The following is a 14077-nucleotide window of genomic DNA, read 5'->3' as shown; positions in this document are numbered from 1 at the left end:
ATTCTGCATGGTGGTACTGCTGCATTTAAGGCTAATGTAGCATGTAGGTTGCAGTGTTGGTGAAGTGGGTGTCTTTCAGCATATTTGTCACCCATGGGCGTACTGGGGCCTGGTGCAAAATGATGAGTGCGCTCCTTATTCTTCCTGCTGTTCTTTCTGTTGATGTGCCTGGGCTGAGGCGGCAGGAGTTTGATCTCAATTTTCCCTTTCAGTCTGTAGCCTATACACATCACATGTGTAGATACCGGCCAGTAGACTGCCACAGTAATCCATTTTAGCACCAATGATGGCTCTAGTGAGTGTAATGCGCTAGCCTGAGTAATGAGCGGCTTGAGATGATAAAGCAATTTAATGTAGTAAACTGAAGCAGAAGTAACACTCATGACATGAGAACTCATGGTTAGTGATTGGTCAAGAATCACCCCCAAAATGTTGAGTTTGGGGACTGGCATAATACGATCAGCCCCCAACCTGAAGGAACCAAAGTTACGATCCAAAGTTTTTATGGCAACTGAACTACCCACTATCATAAGTTCAGTTTTGCTTTTGTTTAAAGCCATATTGTTGTTGAGCATCCAGTTCTCAATTATGTCAAAAATTCTGTTCAACTCAAGTTCGTCCTGAGCTTGACAGCATGAGAGCGTGACGACACATTGCATGTCTTCTGCATAGTTAGAGAACATAATTACCTTTGCCTCTAAATCAGAAAAGATAGTCATGAATATATTATAGATGCACAGGGACGTACTGGCTCCCGGAGGAACCCCAAAGCAGACCGGAATGGGTGAGGCCTTAGCTATTTCCGAGCATACTCTGCTAACTCTGTTCTCCAAGAAGGATGCAATCCACAGACTGCCAGAGGTGAAAAATCAGCCACCTCGGACAGTCTGGACACCAGAATCGAATTATCGACGAAAATGAACGCAGCAGACTGGTCGAGGGAAACTAGCAGCTAAAGAGACCCCCTGTCTAGACGTTCCAACAATTTAGATTTGAACTCAAGTATGGATGTCTCTGTGCCATAGCACCACCTGAAGCCTGATTGATGCAGATACAGGATAGGGTAAGATTTTACCTTTAGTAAAAATGGTGTATTAGAAATCGGGCGATAGTTCAGGGGGTTGTCCTTAGCAAATCTGACTTTTTCAACATGGGCGTTACCATGGTTTGTTTCAAGTCATCTGGTACCTTGCCATTCGCACAGTGAGGTGTTAACAAATATGCAAATTGCCTTTATGAGGGGCAGGGGACAGGGTTTTATTATCAAAGATGCGCAAAAATCCCCTTTACACCTAGTGGGTTTTAGTTTTTCAATGACTTGCTATAAGGTCTCCTCTGTAATTGGGTGAAAATTAAATTGAGGAATCGTCGAAATGCATGGAAGAGACTTCTGGTACTCAATAGTCGCCTTTGAAAGTAAATCCTTCTTTCTTTCCAGCATACCTGCTGTTATACCCAAGAGTTTGCTATGCATGCCATCTTGTATATGCTGGCACCAGGTGGAGTCCCTAATCTCCAGTTGGTCAGCTGGAGGAGGGACTACCTCCTTTTCTGGTAGTGAACTTGATGTATTTTCGCAGAGTGCTGAAAACTACTTTTCAAATAGGTGACTTGCTGCCATGTTGCATTAATTTATACGTATGTTTGTCTCGTTCTTTTTGTATGGTCCACAGTGTTTGAACCAAATCATTCAAGCTCTTCATTTCATTTCTACTGAATTTAGAAAAATGCTTACATTTGTTATTCAGTGTTTTCAAATCTTTGCGAACCAATTGTTGAAATATCTCTAAGACTTTATTTTTAACCTTCAGACAAAAGTGCATTTTGGTTAAAATCCTTTGTAACCATCAGTCTCAAGTACATTAATTTCTCTACATTCCATTTTTACAAAGAATATCTTGAAACACACCTTGTGAAAACCCCAATACAAATATATATGTTATTTTAAAATAGAAGTACTGTGTGTTGGTATAAAAGATACATTTTTTTATAATTCAAATTTTGACAGTGTATTATTAGATTAATTCACTATTAGGTTTTTCTAAGATGCTTTTTTTGCTCTGTGCTTTTCTTTTGTTGGCGTCCTCTCATCCTATGGGATCTTCTAAAAAGGTTCTGTTCTTAGAACCTCATGTAGATGGTATATTCTCTTCTATTCATCTTGTGCTAGTATCTTTAACTTACTCAACCACTTTCATAAAAACTATTCTCTCTTCTGAGTCCCCATTTGAAATATCAGAAGAAATCACTAGAGTCATATTAAATGTTCTTTTTGTCTAAAATGTATCTACATTTTTGTAAATGTTTAGCCTCCAATTCTTTTCGAAAATCATTCAATTTAAGATTTATAGATTCCATGGTAGATGTCAATTGATCTTTTGAAAAGTGTTTTGTAAAATAACAGTTAGCACCGGAACTTCCAATTTTAGAGTAGTTTCCTGAATTGATTACCTATAGAGTGTGCATACCACTATTTGAATATTCGAAGGATGGAGGTTTGGTCAGAGCATAAAGAATGGCTGCATTGCAGGGAGAGTTGGAAACGGAGAATGCCAGGGTTGATGCTGAATCAGTGCTGAAAGGAAGAGATGTACTTGGTTGCATGTTCACGCACAGGAAATTCAGTGCATGTCTCTATGTGAGAAGTTGCAGGAGCTTGAGTGCATTCACTGGAGAGAGAATAAGAGAGTGGCTGCAAGGAAATATGCGGTGCAGAGATGGGAACATGTAGCCATGGGGATGTGGCCACAGAGAAAGGGCATGAAAAAGGGATATGGGGTGAAAGAACCCATGTGTGATGGCTGGCAAATTGGAAGAGTGAAAGGTGGAAGTGGGAGTGGATGTTGATTGTGTTGTTGGCATCTCTATGTCATGCAGCTGTGGCTATTCAATGTGCAGGCATGAGTCCTTTTGTCCAACAAGCAGCTACCAATCATGACACCATGTTTGTTCTTTTCATTTGTTTTATCGGCGGCTCCATCTACCATACTACTTAGCGTTAGAGCATTACTGCGTATGCTCGCACCCATGTTGTGAGGGAATGTCATTGCTCTGCACCTATTGTTTTGGATGGGATTCCCTGTGAGCAATTTGCTTTCCATCTACATTGGGACAAGTCACAACCTGTTCTGTGATCCATCGGGATATCCTTCTGAGGATGTTGGTGCTCTTTGCCTCACAGCATTCTGTCCTATTTGTATAGGTGCCTATTACATTACCCTGCAATAACAGCTGTCTCTCTTTGGGGTTTTCGGACTTGGCTTTCTCCAGAAAAATCCATCCATGTGGTTTAGCTATACATTTCCTATTAAGCCTGATGATTCATAAGGTGGAGTGTGGTAGCATTACTAATAGGGTTCGTTACTGTCTGACTGCCTTTTTCAGATGTGCTGCCAGACATTGTACATTGGGTCTCACTTGCATGTTGTGCAGACAGTGTAGTTGATCTTTTGACCTGCCACGGTACCACCTCAATATCCTTCATGCATAACAGTGTGACAAGGGCCAATGGTTAGTGTTAGTAGCTAGTGTGTTTTCAACAAGAATGATGAAGGAAGAAGGACACTTTTCTGTGGTTTTACCTCTGCAGTTTTTGGCAGATCCGATGCCTCATAATCCCACTCTCCTCTCCTCCGGCATGATGACCAGTATCTCCTCCTGTCTTAGATCCATCTCTCTGGACCGGAATGCGGTGGTCCTCTAGGAGGGCCACAGTGAGGATCCTGATGATTTTGCTCCTCACTTGGCCCTAGCGATATTCCGTTTTTCTTCAGCCAAGTTCTTTATGATGATTTCACTCCTGCCATGTGTAGCAAGATACCCACCCTGCATGGCAGAACGTCCACCAAGTAAATGACGCTATTACTCACCAGAAATGGTTTGGTCAGTGGTTTGTCAGTGGGTGATTTTGAAGGTGTGTGTGGGAGTGTGTTCTTATGTTTATGGGTGCGTCACGATTTCTAAATGTTTCTCAGTGTGTCTTTGTGTATGTGTGTGTGTTTGTGCAAATCAAGGACTCCCCCAAGATGTAACTTTGGTGGTATAAAATGGCCTGGCTCTTGTGTTTTAAGGTAAACCTGGTGGGTAGTGGCGTAAGTGTGGTGTCACAAGCGTGAAAGTGAAGCATTGAGGTTGAATGTACTTGGGATTGGGAGAATAGGTGTAGCATACCTGAAACACGGTAGAGTTTACAGTGTATATGAAAAAGAAACCACGTGTGTGGGTTTTGCAGTGAAATGTAACTTTCTCTTAAGTTGTTGTAGGAGGACGTTTTGTCTAATGCTGTTTGTCAGGCAGATCTGAAGCATAAGCCTCCTAGCAACTCCTTATTCGAGCCTCCTGGGTTTTAATTTCCTGTCTCTCCTGAGCCTCTCCTCTGATGAGTTCCTTATTCAAACTCCACTGCCTCTGTCACACAGGCTTCCATTCATAGGGCCTTGACTCCGTCTTCCAATCTCTCATGGGCCTAAGGGAGCTCAGGTGTGTCTCCCAATGCAACAGTTATGGGTATTGTCGCATGGGCCCCACACATGGGGATTGCTTGTATTATTTCCCATTGTCCTCTCCCTGATTGCCACACCCTGGTCAATCCCTTAGGGAGTAGTCCCTTAGTCTAACTAGTTTTAGCTCTATGAGTGTGAAGAGCTTGTGAAGTGACTGGTTTACTGCTAAAGTTCAGGTAGCACTCTTTCCACCTATGGCTTTATATGTGATTTCTGCACTATCATGTGGGTTTCAAGAGACCACCCCTCCCTGAGTCCTTTGAAGAGACAAACGTTTCTAATGAGGAAATGTGACAAACCCCTGCCTCCATCATGCGGCGTGGAGTGGGGCACCAGGGGATGCTCACCAAAGGTTGCTCCCCATGCTGACCTCTGGCCCAAGCAACACTTGGCTTGTGACAATTCATTGTTGCTAAAATGAACCACTGCTTTACAGGTGGTCTTGCATTTGTAAACAAGATCACCTGTTAGCTGACTTTGTAGGCTTTGCAATCCATCAATGAATGTTCATGCTTCTGCGTTTAAAATACCCCCTAACATTTGTTTTCCTCAAATGTGTTATTAGAATACAACTTTGTAAGGAAACAGTTATACAATAATACATGTGAAGCTGACAAAGAAGTAAACATGCAAACTGCCGCTAATCATTTTTTGAAGGATGAACACAATTGTACACCATATGAGCATCTCTTCACTTTTTTGTCCATGAAAGAAAATTACCACCAACCTCAATTATATAAACAGGTCACATTTTTTCATGAAAACTCAGCATTAATAAATTAATACATACACAAATATATGCAACAATCTTCTCATAAAAAATATGCAGAGGGGCAGCTAAGGGGCATTAGGAGAAATGGTCGCATGAGCGATGAGCACATGAGATACATGCGGCAAATAAGGCACTGTTGCTCCCGCACCCATTGCTTTTTATAACCATGACACTGAGACACTGGTATCTATCCTGTGAAAGGGACGGAGCACCCCCAGGCCTCCGCATGAGGGCTTGATGAGGAAGAGGAGACACAGAGCAGCCGCATTGTGGGTGAGACCTGAGATGTGTAGAGAAGGAACCAAGTACCCTCACCTCAAGCATTGCTCCCATGTTGCCTATATGCTGGGAACAAGAATGTGAAATGCGTGCAATGCCAATGAAGATACCAATACCAAGGAGAATCCTGGAAGCTAGGTTCCCATTGAGATAACCATGCCTGCATATGATGGCCATTTGAACAAAATCCCAGAAGAAATGGGAAAAGTGAACAAAAGGGAAGAGTGGTGACATCACACGAGGGAGGGCTGATGCACCCAGAAGAGATGCAGAGGCAAAGAGACATTTGTGATGTCATCTTTGATGTCCTGGGTGTTAGTCTTAGCAGTGCACGGTGGTGGCGTGAGTTATGGTTGCTTAGCGTACCACAACTGGCGAATTTCAAGGGTTTTTCGGTTTTACTTGGAACCATAACGTCCCTTTAACAAAGTTTTTTTTGCTGCATTTCATAGGTTTTTAGTAGCATAAATTAACCATAACGTCCTTTTAACAAAGTTTGTTTACTGAATATACATTTTCATAGTATAAATTTGATAGATGTGTACTGGGGTTCCCTTACTTTATATACAATTAAATTAGAACATACCGAACACCCAGCTAATGATTTTGATGTCCGCGGACGGTCCTGGATGACATCAACACTACCCAAACATGCAGGGGGTATCTAAATTGTTTTGTTTATTTTATTTATTTATTTATCCATTTGTATAGCGCTATAGCCCGCGGGCATCAGAGCGCATTCCATAAAGACAGGACATGTAAAGACAGAAAACGGGACAGTGGTATAACCACATATTTAAGACATTTTAAGCATTGTGCTAGGAATTAATGTTTATCTGGCCAGGGATTTATTTGAATAGCTACGTCTTTAGTTTCTTTCTGAACTGTATGTCATTTGTTTCCAACTTCAGGGTCACGGGTAGCTCGTTCCATTTAAGGTTACTTCTGCTCGAGAATGCTTTGCCAAGACCATTCCGTTTTTTTAGCTGGAATAGTTAGAAGGAGCACTTTGTTTGAGTATCTTAGATTTCTGGTTGGTTCGTGCCATTTGAAATGCTTTTTTAGGTATGCAGGGGCTTTGTCATATAGGCATTGATGGACCATTGTGAGGGACTTAAAAGTAATTCTCTCCTCAATGGCCAGCCAGTACAATTATCTTCTGTTGCTTGTAATATATTCCCTTCTAGACTTGCCCGTGATTGTCCTAATGGCATTGTTCTGAATCACCTGGCATTGCTTCAGGCATTTGTTGTTTGCGCCTAAGAGCAGAGAGTTGCCAAAGTCTAGTCGAGAGAGTATTGTAGCTCTGGCTATGGTGGTGCTGTTTTTCTGATTGAGCAGAGGTCTGATTTTCTTAAGTAGTGTTTGGTGGTATTGACAGTTTCTTTTGAGGTAAGCTGGATGGGCCTCAGCTCCCAGTGAGGCCTGCAGACTCCGAGCGTCTTCACTTCTTCTAATATTACAATTTGAGCATTTTTGATGCTGAATGAGGAGTATAATGGGCTCCTTTTTTTCCTGGCATGTGGAGACCCGAAGATCATCAGCTCCGTTTTAGTACCATTGAGGCACATCCAATTAGCCTTCATCCAGCCTTCAATGATGTTATATAACAATGGTAATTTTTCACTGTCTTGTTTGTAGTCTCCACTAAGCTCGAAGCTCAATTGGGTCTCGTCGGCGAAGTTAGTTTCTTCTTCCCCCTCTCTTTCATAATTTGTGTATATGTTTTGAAATTAAATTTTTTTATGTTTATTGGAATGAGATTTTTTGTATCTTATTTTTTTTATTTAAAAAAAGCAGTTAAAATGTCAGCGGACAGCATGCCTGTCCGTAAATTAACAAAATGTGGATGTCCTAAGGACACTACCCCTCTCCGTACCATTCGCAACCAAGATGGAACTGTTCTTAGAACACAACAGCTGTCCGGGGTGTCCATAAATCAACAAAATGGAGGTGTCCTAAGGACACGATACCTGTCTTTACCGTTCCCAACCAAGATGGGACTGTCCATAGAACAGGCGTGGTGTCCGGGATGTCCATAGTCAAACAAAATGGAGGTGTCCGTGCTGGCCGTGCAGTCTGCAGAACATCTATGCACAAGCGCACCATACCCATAAGTCCTGCGAACATCGTGCCTGTCCGTAACTGTCCGTCTCACCTGGGTCACACTTTTAATTAGTTTCAGGACCCAAACACTGTCCATAGAACATCCGCGCGTATGTGCATGACCGCTCCTGCGCATTTGCTGTCCTGTGGACACCCGTTCCCTTCGCGGACGTGTTCCCGACGTCATCATGTGACCGCACCCACGCTGAGCGTGTGTAACATTTTAAAAGAACTTTTTCAGATAATCCAAATTATTTTACAGTAAAAAATCACCATTTCACATGTCCCAGACAATGGCCCTGGCTTTCTACATATTTTTTGTAACTTTTTGAATGCTTTTGAGTGTTCAATATGTTCTCGAGGCGCACCCCTCCACCCCTATAAAAAGCCACACCCCAGAGCTGATCTTCATTGTACTTCTGGCTATTGCAGATTGAATTTTGCTGCCTTTAGTGCTCTAGCTGAGATTAGCTCATCAACCCTAATGGCATCCATGGCTGCTATTGCTACATCAGCCTCAGCACCACCCCCAAACCCTCCACTACCACCACCTCCCCAAGGGCCTGCAGAGAGGAACATGCATGAGGATGTAGAGAACGAGGATGAAGAGGGTGAAGAGAATGAGGTGGAGGAACGCCCTACTACCAGCACTCGCCGAGAGTCTTGGGTGTGGCGGTTGTTTACCGTTTATGGTAACGTACCAAAAGCACGTGCGGACAAGGTCACCTGTAACCAGTGCAAATTAGTGCTGAGTCGTGGGAGACGTGGTGCATACAGCTTTGGTACGACATCCATGAAGCGACAACTAACTTCGTTCCATGGTGCGGACATTAGCAAGGTTGTACCGTGTGATGAACGTAGTAGGTTGAGTTCCTCCACAGCATCCTCTGTTTCTGCGCCTCTCACCACAAGAGACACTCCTGTGGGAGAGCGCATCCCTCCAGCTGCTTCACAGGCCATTCGCAAATCTGTTGACCCTTACCTTTCGAGGGTCACAATATTGTGTATGTACTGTGACGCAGTACTCTGCAGGGGGGAGAGTCTTCAAAGTGCTTTTGATACTACGGTCACGGACCACCAGAAGACCTGCTACCTACCTAAATAAGGCCCACCCTACATCTTCCTCTCTCCACCTGCACTTTCTTATCCCCGTGGTTGATGTCCCTTTCTTACCCTCCTTTCTCCTCCTCTCCTATTGTGTCATGTGTAAAAAAGCCCAAAAATTATATAAAACAACAAAAATCAACCCAAAAGAAGGCTCTTTTCAGAGCTGCCTTTCGATGTTTAAAAATAGAACTATCAAATAAACAGTGCGGGTCCTTGGGCATATTTTAAAAGTCAACGCACAGTCTTAGGACAGATAATATTTTGGGGTGCTGCCCTAGCAAAACCAATGCACTTTTCTCTGGGAGTAAGTGGTGGCTCTGAAAAGCCAAAAAAGGGTGCAATGAATTTTGTACATTTCGAAGAAAAATCTGATTGCCAGCATATGCAAGATGGACTCCATCTCTGCAAAAAATAAATGTGCTACGAAACATAACATTTTCATTGTGAAAAGAGGACATGCCAACATCTCTTAGAAAGGCACAAACAGCCTTATTGACATTGCGCATCGCTTTCTCCATTTGTGGACCAAATGAAGAAGAACGCACCCACATTTGTCATTGCGCAATACGAGAAAAATTACTTGGGAATTTGGAAACATGTCCATGACCTTCTCAAGTCCTTCTTTCATTGCAAATTGCAAAGGAATTCTAGACACATGTCCTAAACTGTTCCCTCCACAATGAATTATAATTATGTCAGGATGACGCTCTGTCTGTAAAGTAGCACAGAGCGGTACCAAGTCCAGCCACTTCATTCCACGCACTCCATGCCAGTACACTTCCACATGAGGGAATCCAAGATCTGCAGAACCACCACAACATTCTGCATACACCTCCAACCAATGTATCCATGAGTCTCCCAAAATCCAGATAATCTGTTTCCGAAAACACACAGCCATAGCTATCTGTTCTTCTCTTATGAAAAAGGTGTCCCCACTAAATCTCTCCTTACACAACACACCCACTAAACTTTACGGACCAATCCCTAGCTCCGCTCCTTCTCATTTGCATGCCTCTCCACCCCAGACGGCCCTTACGTAATACGCGCTGTCCGCAGACTACCGCCATGTCCGCGGACATGTAGAAGATCTGAGCCTGGTGAAAGTACATTTAAATAGTTTTCCACAATTCCCCTTTAAGGTGTGCTCTGAAAAGAGACATTTTTTTTTGTTTTGCAGATGCCTGACAGACACCTGTTATTTTGTTTTTTTTGGAGGTTTTTTTTCTTCTTATTTTACAACTAAAATCTTCACATAACCTGTTCCAAAGCAACCCTTACATTCCAAAAGAACATGGCATTTCCCCAAAAAGATAAAGAAACACCATCTGCTTCAAAATAAGCAGCATTACTCGATACAATATTCTCGTTGTTACAGAAAAACATACCAGCTCTTAGCATGAAAGCATGCATGCCACGGTTGATTGCACACCTAGCAATGTTTGCTGAGGACAAAACACAGAACTGTTGTCCCATATTGTTCCAGGCAGTAATCCAGAAATAATCCAGAAATAATTATTTTCGCATTTGGGAAAATGTTGATTTCTGCTTGATCAACATCAACACACCACCTCCACTCCTCTAACATCGAAATTGTTTGCCACATGCCTTCATTGAGAATACTGCTGTAAACCATGGACAAACATATCTCCGAGCACCCGAGCACCAACACCCTGACGTTCTGCACCTCTGCCATCTTCACTACACACAAACTCTCTTTCTACACAAATCAACAACATCAACATCTGGCTGATCCCTACAGTACCCTTTCCATGCTGGATTTACTGGAAAACTCTGTATGTGGCATGCCCTACCCACGGACAGCCGCATTGTCCGCGCGGCACGTAACTCTTAGCCAGCCCTTCTTCCATATCACTCTCAGTTCCATTCCCTCATTGGATACAGCTAAGCAGTCACACAACCATCCACCAATCACATCCAAGACCTCTACATCTAACTCCATCATCAGAGTTCTGCACTTCAAATGTACTAGAGATCACTCTGAATACAAGTCTCATATCATTGGAAAGCACCCACTACAAAAACTACTGTACAAGTCTCGAAGATTTCTACTTACAGCTCCATGCATATCCACATACATGATTACAAAGTACAGGTATGGATATTTTATTCAGAGTACATGTAGAACTCTTATGATTCCATATAAACAAAGTAATGCCACTAAATGTGCATAGCCAATACATACATGCCAACTCTCCCGATTTAAGCGCGAGACTCCCAATTTTTCATTGAAGAATCGCACTATTTTTTACTGTCTCCCGCATAACCTATACATACATTCCAACCCTCCCAAATTATGCACGAGACTCGATTTTTCATTAAAAAATGTCACAATCTTTTACTGTCTCCCTCCTAAATTAATGCTAATCCCAAAATAAATGTTCCTGATTGCTGTGGTGAAATCTCCCTCTCAGGTGCTCCCGATTGTTCACATGTCTAGTTATAATATGAAATTATTTCAATTTTTCCCATCTACTATAATGAACTATCACTTCCAAACCTCTCTGCTATCTACAACACAGTTGTAAAAAAACAAGTGAATTTCATGAACTTAAAATTCTACTCATTTGCGAAGCATGTTGAACTAACATACTGTAAATAACATATAAAGGCTACACATAGTGAAATCAAATGCATGCATACACTATGTTCAGATATCAATCAAGAATACTACCATAAAAACATAAAAATCAACGTGCACATTAACATCAGTGCTATAAACACACAAAATGACTTAGTTCTTCCTTTTACAATTGCAGTGAAGACCACTCTCCTGAAAATCAGCAGCAGCTAAACTACAAACAACATATCCGAAGAAACCTGTTCATTCCACAAAAAAAGTAAGTACAATACTACCTTTATATTCTTACTGTTCCTCAAAGACACTGTGTGGTTCATTCATGTAATTTGCGCACCAAAAAAACATTGATTTCTGAACCATTCTGCCCACAAATCCCCATTTATTAAACAGAGATTAGCAGGCAGAATGGCACAGAAATCCCATTTTTTTTGGAACACAAATAATATACTCAACCCTTAGAATGTTAGTACTACAAAACAAAGAACTGTTTTAATTTTACACCATTACGTTTACTATTAATGCTTCTCCTCACCACTATCTCACTTTCTACTCTCATCTGAACTGCAGTGTAGTAACATACAAACAGAAGAATAGCCTTCCCAACTCATGGTAATTGCCCAATGCACAGTCACACACCACCACATACATGTTCCCCATCAAACTCATACACGCATGCACACAGCACAAATACATTGGACAACTGACCAACCCATTCCTTCTTTTTTTTCAACAGACCCCAAAGAATGCGTACCAAAAAGCAAGTCCATAGAAAGCAACGCAGATATAGAGCAAATGAAAATAAAAGTGTCCAAAATAAGCATCGATCTGTACCAGAGTTTGTACAAAACGTTCAAATAAGACAGCTAATGTAGTCATTTAGCAAAACAAAAGAAGCTTCTAGTACAGAAACTTTGCCTCCTCTATCAAAATGTAAAACGAAACAGAAAGTGATTAACAAGATTTCAGATAACACTACTGCTAAAACTGCTCCTATAAATCCTGATGTAGTGGGAAGTAACCATACCAAAAAAAGTATTTTAGCAAAAATGTTCCGCCACAGAATCCTTCAGAATCTTATAATACAGGAGCAAAACCATGCACAACCCTTAAAACCTACCGTAGAAAATTAATCCTAGAAGCTCTCGTAGACAGTGCAATCCTTCTCAAAAGGAAGTTATTTATTTTAGTTTTAAACAGGATGAAACCACTAACAAAAATAAGTACTAAACTACAAAAAAAACTTCTCAATAAACGCAATGTCAACAAAAATAACTTCTTAAATATCTCTGGAGGTGAATGGAGTCACACCACGACTACATAACCATAGCAAATGCGACAAACCAAAGGTTCACCAATGAGCATATGGGAAAAAAGTATAGAAGCACATGCTTTTCCTGTACTATTTCCTACTGGCAAAGGAGGAAGGTACGATGATAGACCCACTCAGATAACAGCATCAGAATACCGCTCATTACGAATGTATTCTGAAGATCCCAGATTTAGACAAAATGTGGAATACATATTGCACCTAATCTTTTAAAGTGAACTAGCAACTCTATGTACCGGAGTTGCACACATATTGAAATCCGGAACCCACTTTCAAAATATGTGAGCTATGCAATTAATATAAAAAGTGCAAGTAAAAGATGAGGTTTTACAAACAAGCAATACAAATCTGTTTGCAAACATGTGTGGTACGAAAGAATACTGGTTCCGACGTCACAAAGATGTATTTTGTATGATCAGAAACCTTGGACCACCCACTTGGTTTGTTACATTAAGTTGTGCAGAATATGCATGGGAAGATTTACATGATTTCCTACACATATCAAACAAAAACAAAACAAACATAGATATACTAAAACCTGGAGAACTTTGCTCTCTAGATCCTGTTAATGTTTCAAGATATTTTCACCATCGTTTCATTGCTATGTTACACTTTATTTGTAATAAAACTGTTCCTCCCCTTGGATAAGTGCAACACTTCTTTTGGAGAAAAGAATACCAAGCCAGAGGAGCACCACATATCCACATGCTTTTATGGATTAAAGTTGCTCCTAAATTTGGTCAGGACAGTGATGCCAATGTTTTGCAGTTCATCCAAAAATATGTCACTTGTGAAATCCCTTCACAAATGAGACATAGTGACCTTCATGCACAAATTGTACAATTTCAAAGACACAAATGTGGCAAATATTGTCATCACAAATACAAAAACAAAGGGAAATACTACACCAAATGCCGCTTTGGTAACCCTAGACCAGTTACAGAAACAAGTGAAGTGAACAAATCCATGTCTTCAGTTCGACATAGTGTTAAAGGTAAATCACCTAAGAACACATATCACATAAAAAGAACAGAAGAATCAAAATATATCAATGATTACAATGCAATCATTGCCCTCTTATGGAATGCAAACATAAATGGGCAGTACATTGCAGACAATTCCACTGCAGTTGCGCGATATGTTACAGCCTACTTAACAAAAGCAGAAAAAGCAGAGCTTCAAGACCTCTGGAATGATTTATCATCAGATAAAACACTATCTCAGAAATTGTACAGCTTAGGCATAAAAATGCTCTCTCATAGAGAATGTGGTGCCTACGAAGCTGCAGATTGTTTAACCAGTACTGCTTTGTATGGAAAATCTAAAAATATAGTAGAAGAGATTTTGAAAAAGAATTTACTAGAATCATACTACTCGAAAAGAAG

This window comes from Ambystoma mexicanum, chromosome 7p (assembly GCF_040938575.1).
Source record: "Ambystoma mexicanum isolate Mex_15411 chromosome 7p, UKY_AmexF1_1, whole genome shotgun sequence".
Classification (NCBI taxonomy): Eukaryota; Metazoa; Chordata; class Amphibia; order Caudata; family Ambystomatidae; genus Ambystoma; species Ambystoma mexicanum.
The sequence above is the reverse complement of the archived record's forward strand: the minus strand, read 5'-3'. Positions refer to the sequence as shown.